Consider the following 14,191-nt stretch of genomic DNA (forward strand, 5'->3'; position numbering starts at 1 on the left):
GTTGAATGGCGCTGATGACGAACGGTACACAATGATGTCGCTGTAACGCGTTTATATTCTATCACATTTATTTATGTTTACTACATACATATCGGCTTTTTGTTAGTTGGTACACATCAGTTAATTAAATTCATGAGGGTGTAAAAAGCATAATAATTGATGAAATTTCGTTTTTCTCCACTTGCAAGGAATACATAAAAGAACATCACATATTAATAAATTCATGCGTTCTTATAAAAGTTTCCGTTTAATTGACTGTAGAAGAATATGCTGAATTGTAAATAGTTTTTCTTATTTCAGGCAGTTGAAGTGAAAAGAAAACTGTTTTTTACAGTCCTAATGCATAGATATCTTTAAGGCAGTTAAACCCTAAGCAAGGATACGACTATTACACTTAAATTAGTTAAAGTTCTTCAAATAACTCACTCTAGATAATCAACTATCTATATTACATCATAACTATCTTCATTACAAGCAATATTTGACCGTCTAATCAAAATATTCTCTTATTAGTTTTAGAAGAGTTTATAGAGCTCAATTGCAATATTAAAATAAGGCAATTAAGTAATTTTAGTCAAAACTAAAAAATAGTCAACTATCTGAGAGAAAATCAGTTTTTAACAGTCTAAAAGTGTCTGGACTAAGGCAATAAATAAGTGGTTGAGTATTTTGCATAGTGTAAAAGAGATCTAAGCAGCATATACGTGTCTGGTGATCATGAATATATTAATATAAATATTCTTGCATAGGTTCTATCATCGATCATCTAGGAATATGAATAGTTCCTTCAGTGTTATGAATTTTAAAGAAAAAATTAAATGCTTTAGACGTATCATGTCAAAATTCGATATTGCACCCGAGAGCCTGGAAGAACAGAATTATTTGTTTCCTAATTTCTGAGTAGTTACCTCTGAAGCCTGGAAAAATCACAAAAATTAGCCTCAAAAGCCTGGAAGAATTGACGTTTCTTTCCCTCCATTAAATCCCTCAAAAAAGCGTCGAGCTTTCACGCATAACTTAACCGGATACGACAACCTTATAACCTAAATAAAAAACTGATCCCACCCGAATCACTTTCTAAATTTAATAAAGGCATTACCTGGAGGGAAACCAGCGACCCTTTTACGGACCCCTTAACAAATAACAAAACGGAATTCGGGCACATAAGTGCCCAATTTACGAGGTAAATAGGTAAACTTTTTTTTTTTTAATAAAATCACTTAATTGAACCGTAAACGCCTTCGGGATCTTTATAGGCCTTATTTATCCCTGTTTATCCTTTTATCAAAAACATCCCTCTAAAAAGTATATTAGCTTACTCCCGGAAAGTTTAAAGCTACCTTTAAATTTCGAATTTAATCCAAGGGGTGCCTTAGGGCCAGGATTATGCAACAACGATATCTCGGGCAACGTTTTAACGTTAAATTCAATCCCGACTTGTTGTTCCTTAAAGGATTTCTCGATATAAAAAGTGTCATTAGGGAAGCTTTTAAGGGAGCTCCAGAGAGTGGAAACGTAAGAAAATCTTGTAATCTGACAGGCACGTACCAGCAGGGCCGTTTATTATTATATTTTTAGAGGAGATAAAGGAGGAACGGAAATAATTGGTTTAGGCATGTTATTGCTTGAAATGATGGGATTAGGACCAGTTTTAATTAATTGGGTCATTAACGTACGTTATTGTCAATGATAATGGGAAGTTATGCATAATTTAAATGGATGTGACGGACGTTTTGTTGAGCATGAAGATTCAATTAAAAATGGTGGGCATTAAGTTATACGAGAAAAACCAAGATTAAACCAAGAAAAGTTGATTAAATTTAACAAGGGTTTAATTGACGAAAGATTTAGGATTTTATTGAAGAAAAACTGAGATATTTAATAGTATTTAATGGAGACTACAAGAGTCAAGAAATTTAATGAAAATCTAACGTTAAAATTTTTAGCATTAAATTTAACTTGGCTTTTGTTAAATCTAATCATATTTCTCCAAAGTTTTCTTGATCTTATTTTGAATTAATGCTTAATTTAATTAATTTTCTTGAGTTAAATTTAAGGTTTTCGTTTAAATTAAAATCTTCGAATTTCTTAAATTAAAACTGCTTGAGACTCTCATTAAATTTCTTGACTTTTCTTGGAGTTAAAATCGGTTAATTTCTCTTCTTACTGGATTTCCTTGGCTTCATTTTGCATTTTTTGTTAAATAATATTAAATTTCCCGTTTTTCATAAATTTACCTTTGGTTTTTCTTGGAAAGGTTAAAATAGGGTTTTTTTTATTTTAATTCCTAAATTAAACCAAGAAAATTTGAGGTAAGTCCAAGAAAACCAAAGTTATTGGCGAAAATTTACAAGATAATAGTTTAAAAAAAATAATTTAAGCCTGAAAAAGCCATATATAGATAAAAAAATTGAACAAAAGTAAGAAAAATGAAACCAAGAAAATCAAGGATGAAAAAGATTTGATGAATATCAATAAAAAATCTAATTTAATGTTCAATTTTTTATTGGATTTCGTTGCATTTTGCACATTAGTTTTTTTTTGGTATACCTGGATTTTTGGTGAATTTTATTAAATTTTTACACCTTTCTATTCTATTAAATTTAATTAATTAATTTTTAATTAAAACTTAGTTTCCTTGGCTTAATCATGGCTTTATTTAATTTTTAATCTTTAATTTAAAAGTGTCTGTTTAATTTTATTTAATTTCTTGGTTTTGGCTTCTTTAACCTTGGATTTTTCTTGGCTTTTTTAAAAGATTTTATTCCGTTTTTATTATTAAATTAAATCAAGAAACTTCAAGGTTAGACAAGGAAAATTTATCGGAAAATTGTCATTTGGGTTTTTACTAATAACTTTGGCAATTTAATTAAAATCCAAGGTTAAATAGTAGCAGCTTTGATTTAAGAAAGTTAATTATATTTAATCAAAAATTAAAAATTCAAACAAAATAAACAAAAAATTAAAATAATGGAACAGAAACCACGTAAATCGTCATTTAATTATTTTTCTGGATTTATCTTGGATTTTTATTAAATTTCTTTGGATTTTTACATTAAATTTTAATTATTTTTTTTTGGTTTGCCTCTATTATAATAACTTTCCGTTAAATATTGTTAAATTTCTTTGGTTTCCTTAGTTTAACCTTGGATTTTTATTAAAAGTAAGTTGAGCTAAGTAAATTAAGTTTCTAATAATTTGAATAGTAAGCTTTTTATTTTTATTATGATGATTATTTTTATCTAATATCTATGATTTTCTTAGTTTAGTCTAAAATTTTTATTAAAGTTTTTAAGCTTCGTATCATGTCTTCAGGTCAAATTATTATTTTTTAAATTATTTTCATTAAATTTTCGCCAATAGCTTTGGTTCCTTCGGACCAATCTTGATTTAATTTAATAATGAACATGCAAAAAAAGTTATTTTAACCTTAAAAAAAATCCAAGAAAAACTCAAGGTATTAAACCAAGAAATTTAATAAAATAATTAAAAAAAAAACTCAATACGCAAAAGGACACCAAGAAAATTTAGTAACTTCAACTCCATTTTAACTTCAAGAGTAAAGAAATTTAATGAAAATCCAAGGTTAAAGTAAGACTAAACAGACGCGGTTTCAATGTAAGAAGGTCAAAGATATATTGTTGAATTTAATAAAAATCCAAGAAAAACTCAAGGTTAAACCAAGAGATTTAATAAAATTTTCAAACAAACCCAATACGCAAAAGGATACCAAAAAATATAGAAGGCAAGAAAATTTAAAGGAAATAAAAGAGAACCCATTTTAACTCCAAGAAAAGTAACTAAATTTTATGTAAATCCAAGGTTAAAGTAAGACTAAACAGACGTGGTTTCAATGTAAGAAAGTCAAAGATATTTTGTTGAATTTAACAAAAATCCAAGAAAAACTCAAGATATTAAACCAAGAAATTTAATAAAATAAAAAAAAGCCAATACGCAAAATGATACTAAAAAATACAGAAGGCAAGAAAATTTAACAAAAATTAAAAAAAAACCCATTTTAACTCCAAGAAAAGTAACTAAATTTAATAATAATCCAAGGTTTAAGTAAGACTAAACAGATGCGATCTCAATGTAAGAAAGTCAAAGATAATTTATTGAATTTAACAAAAATCCAAGAAAAACTCAAGCTAAACCAAGAAATTTAATAAAATTTTTAAACAAACTCAAAAAATCAAAATAATGGAACACAAACCACGTAAATCGTCATTTAATTAAATTTCTTGGATTTCTTAAATTAATTAATAAAAATATTCCATTTAAATTGGATTTCTGTTATTGTTATCACGCATTGGATTATTCTAATTAATTTAGGTCAGATCAGATTTGGATTTCCATTAAACGTAATTAAATTTCGTAAGTTTTTATTATTTTTATTCATGATTTATCGTGGGTTCTTCAAAATTTTTACTGGGTTTCTTGGTTCTTGTTATTTTTAAAATAAATCATCAATTTACTAAGCTTCCTTTAAATATTGGTAAATTTCTTTGGTTCCCTTGACTTAATCTTTTGATATTTATTAACCAATCATTAATATAAATTTCGCCAATATCTTGGTTTAATTTAACACTTTTTTTAATGAAAATTAATGTGCCTGAGAAAACTGGAAAAACCGAACATACCCCCAGTTTTTTTTTCAAATAAAACCATGTAAGTCCAGTTCATTATAACCCGAAAATACGTTAAATTTCCCTCCATTAAATCCCCTTAAAAGCGTCGAGTTTTCACGCATAACTTAACCGGATACGACAACCTTATAACCTAAATAAAAAACTGATCCCACCCGAATCACTTTCTAAATTTAATAAAGGCATTACCTGGAGGGAAACCAGCGACCCTTTTACGGACCCCTTAACAAATAACAAAACGGAATTCGGGCACATAAGTGCCCAATTTACGAGGTAAATAGGTAAACTTTTTTTTTTAATAAAATCACTTAATTGAACCGTAAACGCCTTCGGGATCTTTATAGGCCTTATTTATGCCTGTTTATCCTTTTATCGAAAATTACAGAAAACGTCCCTCTAAAAAGTAAATTAGCTTACCCCCGGAAAGTTTAAAGCTACCTTTAAATTTCGAATTTAATCCAAGGGGTGCCTTAGGGCCAGGATTATGCAACAACGTTTTAACGTTAAATTCAATCCCGACTTGTTGTTCCTTAAAGGATTTCTCGATATAAAAAGTGTCATTAGGGAAGCTTTTAAGGGAGCTTCAGAGAGTGGAAACGTAAGAAAATCTTGTAATCTGACAGGCACGTACCAGCAGGGCCGTTTATTATTATATTTTTAGAGGAGTTAAAGGAGGGAACGGAAATAATTGGTTTAGGCATGTTGTTACTTAATCTGGTTAGAACCGGTTTTCATAATTGGCTCCTTAACGTACGTTATTAGCAACGATAGTGGGATATGTTATGCATAATTTAAGTGGATGTGACGAACTTTTTCTTAGGCAAGAAAATTTGATTCACCAAGAAAACTCTATTAAATTGAACAAAAATCCAAGGGTGAGGCGAAGAAACAAATGTACCTTTTTACTAAGACAATTAAATAGTATTTAACAAAAATTTATTAAAACAATGAAACTCAATAAAAATAAGGAAACCAGGAAATTTAACAAAAATCTACGGTTAACATAAGCAAATCAAGGATAACAAAGAAAATATCAAGAAGTTGCTAACGAAAGCTAATTTCGATTGAAGAAATCTCAAGTTTTTTAAATAAATTTAACAAAAAAATTAAGGAAATTCATCATTGTTTTTGTTAAATTTAATGGTTTTTTTTCAAGAGTCCTCTTGATTTGATCTTGGATTTTTGTTTAAATTAATGAAATGAGTTAATGAATTCCCTTAGGTTATACGTTAGGTTTTCATCAATTTTCAGTTTGATTTCAGTGGTCAAATTTATTTAAACTCTAAAATGAAGCCAACAAAACCAAAGAAATTCAGCAATATTTAAAGTAAATTCAAGGTTTAAATTAAAGAGCCCAGAAAATCCAAGAAAATTTTTTAAAGAACTTTCATTAAATTTAATAAAAATCCAATAAAAATTAAATATTTTTTTATTATTATGATGAATGAATTACTCAAGAATAACATAAATCCAAGACTAAGTTAAGAAAACTAAATTTATAAGAATATAATTAAAATTAATAAAACTGTGAATATTTCATTAAATAAACATTTTTTTGAAGCAGGCAATCAATTTTAATCAATTTAAACAAAGTTATTAATTTTTTTATTGATTTTTGTTAAATTAAATAAAATATGATTGACTTTCCTATATTAAAACCTCGTCTGTTTAGTCCTAATTAAACCTTGGATTTTCAATAAATTTCGTGACTTTCCTTGGAGTTAAAATGGGTTATCCTTTTTTTTTTTATTAAATTTTTTCCTTTTGCGTACTGGGTTTTACTATATTAAATTTTTTGGTTTTCTGGGGTTTAACCTTGAGATTTTCTTGGATTTTTTTTAAGATTAAAATAACTTTTCTTGCATGTTCATTTTTAAATTAAATCAAGAAAATTCAAGGTTAGTCTGAAGGAACCGACGTTATTGACGAAAATTTAATGGGAAATTTTAAGAAAAAAAAAAAAAACAAAAAAATGAAATTTAATAAAAATCCCAGATTAAATTAAGAAAATTATGGTTTATTGATAAAAATTATCATGATCATCAAAATGAAAAGTTTAATATTTGAAATTATTAAAAATTTAATTCAAATGATTATTAAAAAAAGAACTCAATTTTTTTTTCTAAATGTAACCAAGGAAACCAAAGAAATTCAACAAAATTAAAGGCAAACCAAAAAAAAAATTAAAATTTATTGTTAAAAAAACCCGAGGGAATTTAATTAAATTTAATAAAAATTTAAGTTCGACTTAAATTAATTAGATCAATACGTAAGAAAAATAATAGAAATAAAAATAAATTCCAATTAAAATTAACAAAATTTATATTAGTCCAAGAAATCTAAGAATTACTCAAGAAATTTAATTAAATTTAACAAAAATTCAAGTCTAAGCCAAGAAATTATTTACAAAAAAAAAACGAAGAAAAAAAATTAATAAAAATAAAAAGTTAAACCACGAAAATCAAAGAAATATAATAATATTTACCAAAAACTCATTAAATTTAAATTAATATTAATTAGATCATATTCTAAAAATAACAAGAACCAAGAGATTTTAATTAACATTTAATGTAAAAACCACCCAAAGAAATTTCTGTAAATTTAATAAAAATCTAAATCTGACCTAAATTAACTGGACAATGCGTCAGAAAAATATTAGTTTTATAATTAGGATTTAATTGGATTTAATTATATTTTAATTAAAATGAACAAAATTTTGTATTAATGCAAGAAATTCAAGAATTAAAAGGTTAAAAAAACTCAGGACAAAAAATTAATACAAATTTAAGATTAAACCAAAAAAATTAAACAAATTTTAATTGAATTTAATGAAAATTGAAGTCTGTTGTAAATTAATTAAATCTTATCCAATGCATACAAAAAATATAAGAAATAAAAATATTTCAATTAAAATTGTTAAAAAAATTTATTAATTTTAGAATACTAAGAATCAATAAAGAAATTTAATAAAATTTAACAAAAATCCAAGGTTTAATCAATAAAAAATTATTTTAATACAAATAAACCTCAATAAACTAATCAAAATATGAAATAATTAAATTTAAGAATAACAACAACATCAACATGCAAATTCTGATCCAAGAAATCCAAAGATTGATAAATAATGATTTTTAATTAAAAACGAATCAAATCTCATCAAAATAAAGCAAAGCATATTCTAATTCAAGAGATTTATATAAGTTTAACAAATATCCAAGAATAACAAAGAAGCCAATATGCAAAATATGACACAATCCAAGAAAATTCAACAAAAATAATTCTAATCCAAGAAAACTAAACTAAAACAATCAAAAATTTTAATGCAAGTGATTAAATTAGATTTAACAAAAATCCAAGACTACACCAAGAAAGCTAAATTTTTAAGAAACTATAAATCTATTTACATAAATATAACATATTGGATTTCCGTGACTTCTGTTACATTGTTTTGATTTTTTATTAGATTTAATTAAATATCTTTAACCTTTTTTTATTTGGAACTGCCACTGTTTGATTAACCTTGGATTTTCATTAAATTTGTTTACATTTTTTATAGTTAAAATGGGTTTTCTTCTATTTTTATCGAATTTTCTTGGTTCCCGATTGCGTATTGGATTTTTGTTAATTATTGTTAAATTTCTTGTCTTTTTTTGTTTAACCTTAACGTTTTCTTGGAACAGTTAAAAAAGATTCTCTTGCATTTTTATTGTTAAATTAAATTAAAAAAATCTAAGGTTAGTTTAAGGAAAATATTTAAAATAATTTAATGATGAAAATTTAACAAAAATCTCAGATTAGACTAAGAAAACCAAGGATATTGGATGAAATTCACCATGATAATAAAAATTTAAAATTATTTATTCAATTTAATAAAAATTTAAGACTAGGCCAAGGAAACCATATAAATTCAACAAGAACCAAGAAAATCCAATAAAAATGTAATGTAAAAAAGCAAAGAAATTTAATAAAATTTAACAAAAATCTATGAAACTAAACCATGAAAACTAAAGAAATATAACATTATTTACCAAAAACTTAGAAACAAGAAAATAAGTTTAAAATTTAATGGAAAAATCAGAACCAAAGAAATTTAGTTAAATTTTAATGGAAATACCAAATAAATTTAGAATAATATTTTAATTTTATTTATAATATTTTAATTAAAATGAGCAAAATTTTGTTTTAATCCAAGAAGTTCAAGAATTACTCCGGAAATTTAATGAAATTTAAGGAAAATTCAAGACTAAGCCAAGAAATTTATTTGACAATTAATTGAAAAAACTCAAGAAAAACGTTAATAAAAATCTAAGAATAAACCAAGAAAATCAAAGAAATTTTAATTAAATTTAATGAAAATTGAAGTCTGATCTAAATTAAATCTTATCCAATGCATAACAAAAATATTAAAATTATTTAAAAAAATTATTAATTTGAGAATACTAAGAACCAATGAAGAAATATAATGAAATTTAACAAAAATCCAAGGTTTAATAAATGAAATATTATTTTAATACAAAGAATGTAAACAGATTAATCTAATTTTATGAAATAATTAAATTTGAGAATAACAACAACATCAATATGCAAAATGTCAAGAAAAAAAAACAGAAATTTAACAAAAACTATTCTGATCCAAGAAATCAAAAGATAAAGCATATTTTAATCCAAGAGATTTAATTAAATTTGACGAACATAACAAAGAAACCAATATAGAAAATATGAGTAAATCCAAGAAAATTCAACAAGAATTATTCTAATCCAAGAAACTAAACTAAAAAATTCTCTTATCACGTTCAAAAATTTTAATGCAAGTGATTAAATTAGATTTAACAAAAATCCAAGACTAAACCAAGGAAGCTAAGTTTTTAATAAATCTATTTGCATAAATATAACATATTGGATTTCCGTGACTTCTGTTACATTGTTTTGATTTTTTTATTAGATTTAATTAAATATCTTTAACCTTTTTAATTTGGAACTGCCACTGTTTAATTAACCTTGGATTTTCATTAAATTTGTTTACATTTTTTATAGTTGAAATGGATTTTCTTCTATTTTTATTGAATTTTTTTGGTTTCAGTATTTCTTGGTTCCCGATTGCGTATTGGATTTTTGTTAATTATTGTTAAATTTCTTGTTTTTTTTGTTTAACCTTAAAGTTTTCTTGGATTTTCTAACGGTTAAAATAAATTCTCTTGCATTTTTATTGTTAAATTAAATTAAAAAAATTTAAGGTTAGTTCAAGGAAACTATACAAGTTAATGATGAAAATTTAACAAAAATCTGAGATTAGACTAAGAAAACCAAGGATATTGGATGAAATTCACCATGATAATAAAAATTGAAAATTATTTATTCAATTTAATAAAAATCTAAGACTAGGCTAGGGAAACCTTCAAAATTCAACAATATTTATGTAAAACCTATTAAATTAAAGGTATATACAACAAGAGCCAAGAAAATCCAATAGAAATTTAATGTAAAAAAAGCAAAAAAAAAAATTAAATTTAACAAAAATCCAAGAATACATCAAGGAAGTTAAATTCAGCTCTTGGATTGTGTATTGGATTTTTCTTAAATATTGTTAAATTATAAAGTTTCTTTTAGATTAAAATTTTTAATTAAAAACGAATAAAATCTCATCAAAATAAATCAAAGCGTATTTTAATCCAAGAGATTTAATTAAATTGAACAAACATCCAAGAGTAACAATATGGAAAATATCACTAAATCCAAGAAAATACAACAAAAATCATTCTAATCCAAGAAAACTAAACTAAAAAATTCTCTTATCACGTTCAAAAATTTTAATGCAAGTGATTAAATTAGATTTAACAAAAATCCAAGAAAGCTAAGTTTTTAATAAATCTATTTACATAAATATAACATATTGAATTTCCGTGACTTCTGTTACATTGATTTGATTTTTTGAACTGCCACTGTTTGATTAACCTTGGATTTTCATTAAATTTGTTTTCGTTTTTTATAGTTGGGTTTCCTTCTATTTTTATTAAAATTCTTAATAACAATATTTCTTGGTTCCCGATTGTGTATTGGATTTTTGTTAATTATTGTTCAATTTCTTGTTTTTGATTTGTTTAACCTTAAAGTTTTCTTGGATTTTCTAACAGTTAAAATGAGTTCTCTTACATTTTTATTGTTAAACCTAATTAAACAAAATTAAGATTAATTCAAGGAAACCAAGGATATTGGATAAACTTTATCATGATAATGAAAATTATTAATTATTCAATTTAATTAAAATCAGATCAGATGACTAGGCCCAGGAAACCAAATAAATTTAACAATATCTATTTGAAACCTATTAAATTAAAGGCACATTTAACAACAAGAACCAAGAAAATCCAATAAAAATGTAATGTAAAAAAAACCAAAGAAATTTAATTAAATTTAATAAAAATTTAAACTTGACCTAAATTTACTACACATTAATCCCAAAAATAACAGAAGTAAAATTAATTTAATTAAATTTAACATTTTTTATTAGTACAAAATATCCAAGAATTATTCAAGAAATGTAATTAAACTTCCGCAAGAAAACACATTTTTTTAGAAAATATGATTAAAATTAATAAAAACATAAATTAATGGAAAATTATTTAAAAAAAGCATTGAAGGAAAAAAAGTAATAAAAATTCAAAATTAATCCCAAAAAACTAAAGAAACATAACAATATTTACCAAAAACTTGGAACCAAGGAAATACAATTAAAATTTAATGGAAAAATCCAAAGAAAAATCATTAAATTTATTGAAAATCCAAGATAAATCTAGAATTATAATAAAATAATGATTGTGTGATAAAATTTATATATTTCAATGAAAATCCAAATCTGACCTATATTAACTAGGCAACGCGTGTGAAAAATATCAGTATTCCTAATGAAATAATTAGGATTTAATTGGATTTAATTACATTTTATTTAAAACGAACAAAATTTTGTATTAATCCAAGAAGCCCAAGAATTACTTCAGAAATTTAAGAAAAATCCAAGACTAAACCAAGAAATTTATTCGACAATTAATTGAAAAAAGTTAAGACAAAACGTTTATAAAAATTTAAGAATAAACCAAGAAAATCAAAGTACTTTTATTAAATTTAACGAAAATTTAAGTCTAATCTAAATTAATTCAAAATCTTATCCAATCTATATACAATAATGATAAAAAAATAATCTAAATGAAATTAATACAATTTTTAAATTTAAGAAATCCAAGAATAACAAATAAACCAATATGTAAAATATGACAAGAACATTCAACAAAAATTATTTTAATCCAAGAAAACTAAACTAAAAAAAAATCAAAAATTTTAAATGCAAGTGATTAAATTAGAATTAACAAAAATCCAAGACCAAACCAAGGAAACTAAGTTAGGTTAATACAATGGGCAACAAAAAAATTGCAAAATAGCAACGAAATCCAAGAAAATACAATAAAAAAATTAACGAAGGAAACGTATTTTAATCCAAGAAAAGTTCAATAATTTTTATGGACATCCAAGACTAAACCAATATTTGCCCAGTTTGGACCACTACATAAAATTGCAGTCAGTCGGTGTTTTATTCATGTAAATTCTTTTTATATTTATTGTAACTTAAAAAATGTATGAAAAATCTGTTTTGTGGATTACCCGTAGTGGTTCTCTTAAGTTGGGCCCGTTCTCAAATTCGAATTTCCCGCGCTTTCCAATATAGAGTCATGACTTGACAAATGTCAAAATTAGTTTGAATTTTTGCGCCTTCAGTAGAGGGCCAAGAAGACCAAGCACAACTTTCTATTTAGTGCAAATCATTGATAAAGATGATCAGCATCAACGTAATGATAATGAAAATGGTGATAAAGCAGGAGCAGCAGCAGGAGGAGGAGCAGAAGCAGGAGCAGCACGAGCTGCGTACGGGCAGGAGGTAGGTACGCGAGAGAGCGACGAGCGTCGCGTCGCCTTCGCAGTATCAGAACGCGCGTCGTCGCGAACGTTTTTCCCTTCCGCCGTCGCGTCGTTTTTACTGCGGAGAGGACACGCGCGCGCCCCGCCGCCGATCCCCCAATGCGTCAACTCGACGACAACTGACGAAATTTTCAAAAAAAAAAAAATTTGGCGCCAAAAAAAAAGTTTTTTTCCCTCTCGTCCGTTAAACACGGCGCTTTAGGAGTTAGTGGATTTGTGTCCGTTGATTAAATACATTAGTGCTGTTTGAAAAAAATAATAGTAGATTTAAGCTGTATAAGGATTTTTCAGTGCTATCGTTAATATTAAGGTAGGTCGAGCATAAATACCTTTAAATTAATCTTCATAAAACCTTTCTTCTTATACAGCGTGTCCATTTGGTACTCTTTTCCTCCATTGTGGCTGTGTTTTTGCAGCAAAAAAAAATCGATTTTAATTTGTATACGGGGGGTGAAAAATGCTCCATTTAAAAATTATTTTGACTCTATAAAACTCATTTCATAACAGTAAGCCATGGAAATTAAAGTTCCAAGAAAATCTATTAAAATTAAATAAAATTAGAAAAATTGAATTTAATTTAATAACAATCCAAGACATAGTTAAGGAAATTGCATTTTCAATTAAGTAACTTAATTAAATTTAACTCAAATATAAGATCTAAATTAGTCTCCTTAACTTGCCCTTTAATTTTCTTATTAAATTTAATTAAAATTCAAAAAATAATGAGATTTTTCCGGTTTTCTTTGGATTTCTTGGATTAAAATTGGCCATAGTCGATTTAATTAAGTTTTCTTATGTTCTTTTAATTAAATTATTTATTTAACCTAAATTGGCCTTGGATTTTCATTAAATTTAATTTTTTTGACCCTTTTCTGTCACGAATTCTTATTAGATTCTATTACTTTTTTTTGCAATCGAATATGAGGAGAACTAAATAATTTACAGAAAAATGTAATTAAATTTATAAGAAATCCGAAAATCACTTTAATCAAGTTAATTAACAATTTAACCCAAGAAAATTAAAAAATACTGAGGAAATGTAATGGTGTTTAACAAATATTTAAGACTAAACCAAGAAAACTAGACTTCTAATAAAATTTACTTAAATTTAATGGTTAACCAAAGAAATTAACTTTTCAAAAAACTGTAATGAAAATTGATATAATTAAAGAAATTTCATTAAATTAAACAAAAATCTAATGTTCACTTTTGTAAACTAAAGATTTGAAAATATAATTAAATTGAGTAAGACCTATTTTATTCCAATTAAACCGATAAATACTGAAAAATTTAATTAAATTTGCCAGAATTAAAAGGTAAGCCAAGGGAACTAAAGTTCCAAGAAAATCTACTAAAATTAGAAAAATTTAATTAAATTTAATTGACATCCAAGATTTAGTCAAGGAAATTATATTTTCAAGTAAGTAACTTAATTAAATTTAATGAATTAATTAAATTTAACTCAAGTATAAGATCTAAATTAATTAAATATTTTTCTTGGAACTTTAGTCTCCTTAAATTTTCTTATTAAATTTAATTAAAATCCAAATAAATAATGAGATTTTTTCAGTTTTCTT

The 14,191-nt window shown here is 25.1% G+C and overlaps 1 protein-coding gene across 3 annotated transcripts in view; it reads left to right on the top strand.

Annotated features, from left to right (window-relative positions):
- The first annotated feature begins 12,595 nt into the window (after window positions 1-12,595).
- The window catches only part of LOC126746257 (octopamine receptor beta-2R-like), a 178,263-nt gene continuing 176,667 nt past the window's right edge, over window positions 12,596-14,191 (top strand). For all 3 annotated transcript variants that reach the window (XR_007663840.1, XR_007663841.1, XM_050454417.1), the window contains exon 1: window positions 12,596-12,924. The gene's annotated coding sequence lies outside the window, so the exon portion shown is untranslated. The remainder of the gene's footprint in view (window positions 12,925-14,191) is intronic.

Source organism: Anthonomus grandis, chromosome 17, assembly GCF_022605725.1.
Source record: "Anthonomus grandis grandis chromosome 17, icAntGran1.3, whole genome shotgun sequence".
In the NCBI taxonomy this organism is placed as follows: domain Eukaryota; kingdom Metazoa; phylum Arthropoda; class Insecta; order Coleoptera; family Curculionidae; genus Anthonomus; species Anthonomus grandis.